Below are 11,090 nucleotides of genomic sequence, written 5' to 3'. Positions count from 1 at the left end.
ACTACAATTAAAATTAACAATGACACCTGAGGGCAGGTGGCTCAGACCTGTAATCCCAACACTCTGGGAGGTCAAGGTGTTCACATCACTTGAGATTAAAAATTCAAGATCAAGCTGGCCCCATTTCTACTAAAAATACAAAATTTAGCCAGGCATGGTGCATGCCTTTAATCCCAGCTATTCAGGAGGCTGAAGCAAGAGAATTGCTTTAACTGGGGAGGTGGAGGTTGCAGTGAGCTGAGATTGTGCCAATGCACTTTGGGTGACAGAGCAAGACTCTGTCTTAAAAATAAATATGACAGCTAACAGAGATAGAGTTACAAATTTTCTAAAAATTTACCTTCAAACCACAAAACAGTTTCTTTTACACTAAGATATTATAAGATAAAGATGTTGAAATTAAGACAATTTCCATGAATATCACCTAGACAGAATCAATTGTTGGCCACCAGCCAAGAAGAAAAATATACAAATCATAAACAAAATAGTGGTAATGTTTATACTAGCAAACAATTAGATGATTATATTGACAAAGGAAGTAGAGCTGATTCATAATTGACTTTTGCCTCACACTGTATTAAGATGTACTGAGTTGACAATTGTCATACAAAATTATAGCATGTAAATTAAAACTAAAAACAGTAAACTGATATAATCTGGCCTGCCCTAAAAAAATGAAACAGATACAAAATTGCAAACGAAGTTAAAATTAACATTAACCCCCAAAATTCTGATTTGAATACTGCAATTCAAAACCATAATAAATAGGTAGAAACTAGAAACACAACTGATGTGAGGCAGCCTACTCTGAAAAATACAGAAATATAAAATACAAAACATAATGAAGACCAACTTTTACCCATAAAATCCTCAATAAACAGAGAAAAAATTCTAGATAACTACAATTTTCAACTCTGACTGTGCATCCATGAAAAGCATTAATTTTGAATTGTTTCATACAGTTAGGGCAACAAAATTTCAAAGAAAACACATTATAATTATTCATAAAGAGCTTTGATGAGAAAGTTTTAGAAAATAAGCATTTAAGTAATACTAAAGAAACTTCAAAATTATGCTACTGATACATTGATATGTTGCTGCTTTGTTTTCCCGTTTTTTTTTTTTTTTTTTTTTGAGATAGAGTTTTACTCTAGTTTCCCAGGCTGGAGGGCAATGATCTCGGCTCACCACAACCTCCACCTCCCAGGTTCAAGCTACTGTCCTGCCTCAGCCTCCTGAGCAGCTGGAATTACAGACATATGCCACCACACTCAGCTAATTTTGTATTTTTAGTAGAGATGGGGTTTCTCCATGTTGGTCCGGCTGCTTGTCTCAAACTTCTAACCTCAGGTGATCCGCCTGGCTGGGCCTCCCAAAGTGCTGGGATTACAGGTATAAGCCACCATGCCCAGCCCATTGCTGCTTTTCTTACAAAATGATAAGGCTGTAATCTAGCCTTTAGAAGAATAGTCTTACATTTCTAAATATAATAATTATATATATTTTAAATACTTTACAAAGAAATGATATATAAAATAAAATTGGGAATAAGTTGTGCTCTTATTCAGCTGAAAGTTGAGGAAACTGGAAGAAAATGCTAGTAATAACATTGTGCCTAAAGTCGATGAAACATACAAGACAAATATTTTAATAAGTTACATAATTATATACAATATATATTTGAGAATGTTTTATTGTTTTATTTATGTATTTATATTTTGAGGCAGAGTCTCACTGCTGCCCAGGCTGGTGTGCAATGGAAGGATCTTGGCTCATTGCAAACTCCACTTACCAGTTTCAAGTGATTCTCTTTCCTCAACCTCCCAAGTAACTACGATTACAGGTGCATGCCACCACACCTGGCTGATTTTTGTATTTTTAGTAGAGTTGGGGTTTCACTATGTTGGCCAGGCTGGTCTCAAACTCTTGGCCTCATGATTTGCCCACCTCTGCCTCCCAAAATGCTGGGATTATAGGCGTGAGCCACCATGCCAGGCCTTAAGCATGCTATTGTAGAGCTGAAACTAAGATTACAGACAAATTACAGACATATGACAATTCAGAAAGTGAAAACACAGTGATAATAATCTTCATGTTAAAGAAGACAGAATCACAAAATAATAAGTGAGAAATAAGGTAATAATTGGAAATTCAATGTATGTAGAGCAATGTTCTAATTTCCCCAATGGGAAAAGTTTTTGTAAGGAATCCATAAAATGAATACATACAATAAACCATCTTACATTACAGTAGATATTATTGGCATGTACAGTTTAAATTTTTAAGATTAGGTCCTGATAAGAAAAAAGAATTCTCCATAAAATAATTTTCTTCTATTTAACAAGATACTTTTGTACATAAAGGTTTTCCATCAATTTTTTGGTAGAATTATGTTTTAAACCTTCATAGGATGTGAAATTATAAAGCAGAAAACATGTGTCGTCTCTCTCTGGTGTTCCTGGAATTTCTTTTTTTATCGTATAATCCCATTTATATGAAATATCCAGAATATGCAAATCCATAGAGACAGAAAGCAGACTAGTAATTGCAAAGGGATGAGGAGGAAAGAATAGAGTGTGACTGCTAAAGCATATAGGATTTTCCTTTATCATCACTGCCTCCCCACAGTGGTGACAGTCATAACCTTATTAGTAAGCTAAAAACCAATGGATTATATATTTCATTTATGTTTGTTTGTAGAGTCTAAGGTCTCACTATGTTGCCTAGGCTGTTCTTGAATTCCTGCCTCAAGCAATTCTCCACCTCAGCCTCCCCAGCTACTGGGATTACAGGCATAAACCACCATATCCAGTTCTGAATATACACATCAAAATTGTAAATTTTATTGTATGATATGTATATCTCAGCTAAAAAAAAAAAGAAAACAGGGAGTTCTGTACTGATATGATATAATCTCCAAATATATTAAGTAAAAAAAGAGAGATACAGAATAGTGTGTGCAATGTACTACTATATTCTTAAAAAAATTATACACACATATATATATACACTATCCAGGCATAAAACCTCTCAAAAGACATACGGGGAACCAGTAACATTATTTCCTAAAGCGAAGGATCCTGGAGTGCCTGTGGATATTGTGGTCTGGAAGGGAGACCTAACTTTTCAATATGCTCTTTTGTACCTTTTAAATTTTGTACAGAGTACGACACTTCCCTAATTTTCTGATTTATAGAAAGAAAAAAGGAATACTCTGATGCTTTCTCTTTAGTCTTTAGTTTTATTTTAAGAGATCATCTGCATTTTTTCTGTAATAAACTTAAAACATATCCACCCATTTTGTCAGATTTATTTATTCCTTAGCGATTTGTTGTAAAAGTACAGTTTTTGTCTCAATCCTTAATAATACTATATTCATTATATTTCAGGTGTTTGGGTTTCTCATGGAGGAAAAGAAACACAGGCATAAACCTCTATACTATCCACCTGCTACTTCTGCACATGATTTGAATAAAGTGTTACTGATACTTGAACAATTTGTATGATGTCGGCAGAGTAATATCAACAAGAATCATTATAAAGTAGCTGGCCTTATAAGTCAAGAGTTATGATATTTGATCCACTGTTAATACATTTCTAGATCTGATCTAGATTATTTTCTTAATTAATTATTTATTTATTTATTTATTTATTTTTATTTCTTTTGAGATGGAGTCTCACTCAGTTGCCCAGGCTGGATTGCAATTGTGCGATCTCAGCTCACCGCAAGCTACACATCCCAGGTTCACGCCATTCTCCTGCTTCAGCCTCCTGAGAAGCCAGGTCTACAGGCACCCACCACCATGCCCCGGCTAATTTTTTTTTTTTTTTTTTGTATTTTCACTAGAGATGGAGTTACACCGTGTTAGCCAGGATAGTCTTGATCTCTTGACCTCGTGATCCACACACCTTGGCCTCCCAAAGTGCCAGGATTACAGGCGTTAGCTACTGCACCCAGCCAATCTGATCTACATTATTTTCTGGATCTTCTGGTATATTGCAGGGCAACTGATGCATGATTTCTTCCTTGTGGGATGTTGTGGCTTCTTCATAAAGAACCTGAATAATCTCACACTGAATATTGTCTGTTAGAGTCTTCTTATTATAACCCCTTGTTTCAAGTCTTTCATACAATACATTGGTATCTGTCCTCAGCACAAAAACTACATGAAACCAGCATTTAAGGAAGAAATCAAAACCGTGGTAATCAACAATAACTCCACCTTCTCTCATTTGGTTATCTAACTCATCAACTACTCTGTCTTCATCTAAAATGGGACAATCATACTCTTCATCATAGCCATCATACAATTGCTCTTCTCAAGATAAATCACCCACATTAATGTATTTCAGTCCTGATATTGATGCAAGTTCTGTGCCTAGTAAGGTTCTTCCAACCCCTGGGGTACTGGTGAGCAGGATGCTGAGAAGCAATGATGGCTTGCTGTGATGGCACCGAGTGCCTTGTTCACATGTCCTTTGCACTACTGTTCTTGGAATTTCTAAAACAAATCCTGATGCCTCTCAATACCTCCACAACTCCCTTCACACATTTTTGACTTGAGAAACCACATATTTATTTAAAAATTGCATAACATAGAGGTCTCCAGAAATGTGTGCATATTTCCCCAGTTCCCAAAACTAATGAAATCTAGTCAGATCATGTAGATTCTTACAGATTCTGGGAGGACTTTTGTTTTCAGTGTGAATGCACTGGAAGATTCTGGGAGGGAGAAAGGAAGCCGTAGAATATTGAAGAGCATAGTAAGCATGGGACAGGAACATGTTTCTCTGTGACAGCAAGAAAAATAAAATTAGGCTTTTCTAAAACAATTTCCATTAGAACAGAGATGACCAAACCATATTTAAACTCTTGCTTTCTCTGTGACCTTTGGACCTCTCCTATGGGTTACCTGCTCATTTATTTTTACCTTGCTTTGTATATGGCTGTTGCCTCCTCTCTTTTCACAATGCAGGAATTTTTTCTTTGCTACAGACTATCCACCAGAGTTTTTTTTTTTTTTTTTCCCCACAATAGTAATTGGGCTCACCAGAATATGCCCAACTCCCAGCGTCTTCCTCAGGAAAGAATTAAAGCTGTAGTGTATGTGTTGAAATGTTTTTCCTTTCAAGAGATTGCCTAATGAATAGACATGGAGTGCTGAAGGACATGATGGAGTCATACAGATAACAGTTGTGTCTGATGAGAAGAAAGGAAATTGCAGCACTAGAGAAGCTGCAATACCACAGAGAGTCAACTGGGGAAGAAAATAGGTAATCAATCTAAAAACAATGAAACAAATTATATTTAACTGAGAAATACACACAGATTCAGAGAAGAAATACCTGAGAATGCATCTGTGAAGCCCCCAGAATCTATAGCCTGGATGACTGCTGTTAATATCCCCCTTTACTAAGGCAGTTTATTTATTTATTTATTTATTTATTTTTGAGAAAGAATTTTGCTGTGTAGCCCAGGCTGGAGTGCAGTGGAGCAATCTCAGCTCACTGCAACTTCCGTCACATGGGTTCAAGCGATTCTCTTGTCTCAGTCTCCTTAATGGCTGGGATGAGAGTTGCACACCACAATACTCAGCTAATTTTTTTTGTATTTTCAGTAGAGACGGGTTTTGCTATGTTAGCCAGCCTGGTCTCAAAATCCTGGCCTCGAGTATCTTCATGTCTTGGTCCCCCAAAGTGCTGGGATAACAGGCCTGAGCTACTGTGCCCAGCCATGGCAGGCTTTAAATGCTAGATTTGATGGACATTGTATAATTTTCCAGATCTTATGAAAAAATTACAAGTCATACGAAGAATTTGGGAAATACACTTCACTGGAAGAAACAAAATAAATATCCAGAAATTGACTCTTAAGTAATGAAGATTTTTGCATATGTGATAAAGAATTGAAAACAATTAAAAGTTCTCAGTGAACAAAAATAAAACAAAAATAAACAATTGAATAACATTTAAAAATAATAAATGACCAAAATGTGATATCAACAAAGATATGAAACCTTTTTCTAAAAACCCAACAGAAATTGTGGCATTGAAGGATCCAATAACTGGCATTTACAAATTCACTACAGAGACACAACAGCAAAAAATGGATCAAAAAAAGATTCAGAAAATTAAACATATATTATTCACAAATATTTAGGCCTGGAAACTAGTTTTTGAAAAAAATGGAAAAAAATGAGTGTGAAATATGAGACTTACTGGACAACATCAAGTAGACCAATATATTCAGAGAAGAGTCTTATAAAAAGAATATAGGAAGAAAATGACATAAATGTTATTTGGAAGGAAAAGAGGAGATTCTGAGAACCTTACACGTTTCTGTGATGAAACAAAAATAATAGTAACCAAGAATAATTGATCTGGAAAACACTGTACTTCAAAAATTAGAAAAAATAAAACATTTTTAAGTTTAAAATAAAAAATCTAATGTTGCTTACTACTAAAATAACCCTAGAAAAAATGCATATGATAGTCAATTATGTTGAAACATTAAATGATGCTGGACAGCATCATAAAACCATATGAAAATATAAAGCTCTCTATTAAATATAAGTATATACACTGATACAAAATTTGCTATTGTAATAAAAATGGTGTATTAAATTCTTAAATCTCTGTGAAAATACACACAATATATAGTGACATAATTTGTAACATTAGTAAGAGAGTGGGGAAAGTAAAAATGAATATATTTTGTATGCTGTTAACTTGAATTTGAAGGCAAAAGCTGTTTGCCCTGGGGACCTTAGCACTGGGCGAGGGATGAGGTAAACCTGCCATTTTGTCTCCCTTAGTTTTTCCATCTCCCCCTACTCTGCATAGGGATTTTTCTTGGTCTGGAGGAATAGTCAGTGTGGACAGGCTCTATTCTGCACACACAGACAGGTGTAGGTAGGCATGGCATCTATAGAGGGGGCCTGGGATTCTAAAAAGAATTAAATATTCAAAAAGTGGAAACCTGAGAATTTTGGGAAAGATTCTCCGGGCTTTGGGCTGGGGAAATAGTAAGTCTTTGCTTCCAGCCATGTGGTTTCTCATCAGAGTTGTTGGGACCATCTTCCTGCAGGTGTCCCTTAGGGAGATGTTGCAGGAGATTTAGCCAGTGCTGATGGTCCATGAAAAAATGTGTCACTGCACTTGCTTCTCACTGCACCTGGACAGAAACACGCCAAACCACTTCCCAGGGCTGCAAAACAGTGAGGAGATGGAGGAGGTCTCAGGGCTGTGTATGAAGGAAGGCTGGATTGGAAGTTGGGTAGACTGCCTAGAGGAGGGACCCCAAAAGAAGGGCCAGGCAGGACTTCCCCAATCCTTGGATGTCTTGTGTCACAGATAAGCATATGAATGTAGGATTGGAGCACACGCCTGCTTCTCAGCCTGTCACACCAACACCTTATAACTTCATAGCCCACAAGTTAAAGAGCGGAGTTGTGATTCTAAAAAAATCAGGCAGTATCAAGCCAGCCTTCATATAAGCCCAATCAAATTCTATAAAGATAAATGATGTCTTGCGGAAAAAAGAAATACAAAAAACTTAAAAAGATCCACAGTATTTGAGTGGGGAAATCTGCCCAGTACAGCACCAACTGCTGTGGTGAGATTCACCTGGTTGTAAAGCAAAATCTCTCATGTACTCATGTTCCCTGGGGAAAAGCCACTCATGTTCCCAGGGTCTACCTGCTTGCTAAGAGGAAGTGTGGAAAAGATTTGTAGCTCAATGGTGCCCATAGTTGATCACAGAACCTTTCCTCTTTCCCAAAACAGCCACCATTAAAATTCAGTGAAACACAAACTGGAAGATAGTCCTGAATTTGGAGGCCCTGGGGAGTCCTCAGCACACCCCTGCATTAGGGCTGCCCAAAAAGGCAGCTCTAAATGCTCCATCTACCCAAGACACTAGTGAATAAAAAGCAGTTAGCCTTGTCAGCTCTTCAAGACCCACATGTGATTCAGAGGCATTTGTCAGAAGATTCTTTGTAAGAAAGGATCTCTGCCCACTAGCAGACAGGAGTGTGTGTCTGTGTGAGTGTGTGTGTGTGTTGAAATTAGAACCCCACCTAATGTGTTCATTATGGAATTTGAAAATGGAAGCCTAAAGTTGAAAATTGAAATCACCCACGAGAGCGTCTTGCAAACTATTTTCTGTGCTAGATGCGATGTTTTAGGGTACAGGGCACTGGTAACATCCTACTTCCCTCTCCTTGAAAGAACTACACACACTATTCAAGGCCTGCTTCCACTTGAGCCGCTCCCAAGAGCAGCTTAAGAGCCTGGGCCCATCTGCCAACTTTAGCAGGGCTGACTAAAGCTGCTTGTTTTTCCCGAGTATCTTCTCCAATGACCTGAGAGGTGGGGGAGACATTGGGGCCAGGATTGAAAAGAGGGATGGGGAGCATGGAGGCCAGAGGCTGAGGACCAGGTTTTCCCACCTGGAGGGGTCTGGCCTAGAGGCACTCAAACCAGGGTCAAATTTAGGTGGAGAGATCTGGTCTTGGGTGGCCTTGTGCTGACTACCAGCCTTGAGTCCCTCAAACAGTAGGAAGTGAAAGAATGGCTTGCAGATGAGCCTCACTGACAGTGTGCCACCTGCGTACATCTTGCCAGGGACCCAGGAGGGACCATGGTGTCTCCAGAGCCAAGATTGGAAGGTGGAACTCCCAAAGGGAGCAAAGAAGAGGGTCCTAAGTGAAATGAAGACCTTATTTCTGCTTGACCATTCTTGAAGCGTTTTCAGTGCCTAAAAGTAATTAGCATGAGCATCTGGAAACCACTTCCTGGAAACTGCAAGATGCAAAGGGATTTCATGTACCTCTTTGTAATTACAGATTAGGACAAGAAGTGCCCCATCACTGCATCCGCATGGGGCTTTTACTGGATCCAGTAAGTCTCTGCCAGCTCCCTACAAACTCCTGGGATGTCATTTTTTCTGGGTCTGTGGACAGACATCCAGGGCACTTGCTCAGTGCCCACTTCCTCCTTGTAGGCCTACAGCCTATTGCTCAAACCCAAGCCCACTAGCCCTTGCTTCCTAAGCCATTCGCCACTGAAGCTGCTCAAGTACCACAGCCTGAACTTCACAAAACACTTTGTCATGCCAAGAAAGAAAAGGTAAGGCTGCCAGGCATGGTGTCTCATGCCTGTAATCCCAAAACTTTGGAAGGCCAATGTGGGCAGATCACAAGGTCAGGAGCTTAATATCAGCCTGGCCAATACAATGAAACTCCACCTCTACTAAGAATGCAAAAATTAGCTGGGTGTGGTGATGCATGCCTGTAGTCCCAGCTGCTCAGAGGCTGAGGCAGAAGAATTCCTTGAATCCAGTGGGTGAAGGTTGCAGTGAGCTGAAGTCATGTTGATTCACTCCAATTTGGGTGACAGAGTGAGATTTCTTCGCAAAAAATAATAGAATAGAATAGAATAGAACAGAATAGAATAGAATAGAATAGAATAGAATAGAATAGAATAGAATAGAATAGAATAGAATAGAATAGAATAGAATAGAATAGAATAGAATAGGATGAAATAAAATAGAATAAAATATAAAATAAAATAAAATGTAATGTCACTGTTTCATCTCCCCCTGACCTGTGTCATGTTCCAGGGGCTTACTGGATGAACCAGCCAGCCAAAACTCCAGAGTTTCCACCCAAACAATCTGCCCCCACTGCTTGAGTTCCCTCTAGGGAGCTGTCAGTATGACAGGGGGCATCCACAGGAGTGGTGGCAATTTGCTTCTATCTGACCTCAGGGCAGATTATCAGGGCAAGAACATTCTAGAGCAGATGGAAGTCTCAGAAAAGTAGCCTATGGCAGTGTTCTGGGCCCAGTGGGCTCTGTGTCTCCCTCTCCCCTGATTGTCATGAGGTCCAGAACCACACACTCACCCAGATCACTGCTCCATTGCACGTGTGCAGCTGGATGGCTCCCCAGGCAGAGGCTGCCATGGACCGTGTGCACACAGAGAATGCCTACACCTTGAGGCTGTACTATGAGGAGAACATTCCTGAACAGGGTCATGCAGACTGATCCTGCCCTCAGTGGGAAACCCCTGCCTCCTGAGTACTAGACAGAATTCTGTGCACTTTCCTGGAGGCTCCATGCTGGGTCTTTTCATTTGGAAATTTGAGGTTGTCCATAGGGAGGTAACAAAAGAGACTTCTCCTCCATTTGGAAAAAAAAAAAAGAAGAAGAAAGAAAGAAAAAGGAGACTTCTAAGAGCACATTGTGGGGCACAGGCTGAGCCTTTGCCTCCCACCCTGGTCCCTCTATGGTCCCAGGACTGAAAGAAGGAGCTGCAGACAATGAGGGAACTGCTCTGCAAGAACTGGCCTGAGTGGCTGCTTCAAAAAAGAACCACAGTCAAAGTGCCTACAGACCCTAGTGACTGACTGGCAGCCTCAGTCCCACCTACCATCTGCAGGCAGGTTTTCTTGCTGGCAGAATGTAACCAAGGAAAGCAGGAATAAGTCCAGCCCTCTCAGTCACCCCAAAGGCTGTCTGGGGTTCCTTGCAAGGCCTTCTAGCTTTCTGCTTCTTGAAAGACCACCCAAGCATCTCTTTCTGGCCTTGGAGACTTTGATTCCCTGGAAGGAGAAGGCCCTACTTTTCACTAGGCTAAGCGGCCAGATCCATCCAGCTCTCCCCTTTCAGTAGCAACCAATGGGCTCTCACCTGGGCACACACTGCCCAACCTTGGCCCTTCTAAGGCAGGAGCTCATTTGTCTTACAGGTTCAGCTTACTAGGGCTTAAAAGTTATCAGTGCTGTTATTAAGATTGAGAAATTAGGGGGAAAGAGTTGCCTTGAAAAATTTCCCCTAATCTTATCTTGGAGATCATCAGCACCGGTGACAGCATAGGCAGGGCTGCTGAGGATGCTGGGGGAGAGTGCCCAGCCTGTCCAGCAAGCTGGTCCTTGCCAGAGGTGGCTCATGACCCAACCCCTGAGAGAAGCAGACAGACATCCCAGTAAAGAGCTGGGGTGTATAGATCAGGGCAGCCCAGGCACACTGATGGTGGCTTGGCACTACCTCCCATTAAGGGGTGTCACCACAGCTGACTCTTGGAGCCA

At 40.0% G+C, this 11,090-nt stretch overlaps 1 pseudogene; it reads right to left on the bottom strand.

The window, feature by feature from the left end:
• Positions 1 to 3,945: 3,945 nt before the first annotated feature.
• LOC129053252 (adenylate kinase isoenzyme 6-like) lies at positions 3,946 to 9,965 on the bottom strand (annotated as a pseudogene).
• Positions 9,966 to 11,090: the final 1,125 nt, after the last annotated feature.

Source organism: Pongo abelii, chromosome Y (genome assembly GCF_028885655.2).
Source record: "Pongo abelii isolate AG06213 chromosome Y, NHGRI_mPonAbe1-v2.0_pri, whole genome shotgun sequence".
Classification (NCBI taxonomy): domain Eukaryota; kingdom Metazoa; phylum Chordata; class Mammalia; order Primates; family Hominidae; genus Pongo; species Pongo abelii.
This window is presented reverse-complemented; position numbering and strand designations above follow the sequence as displayed.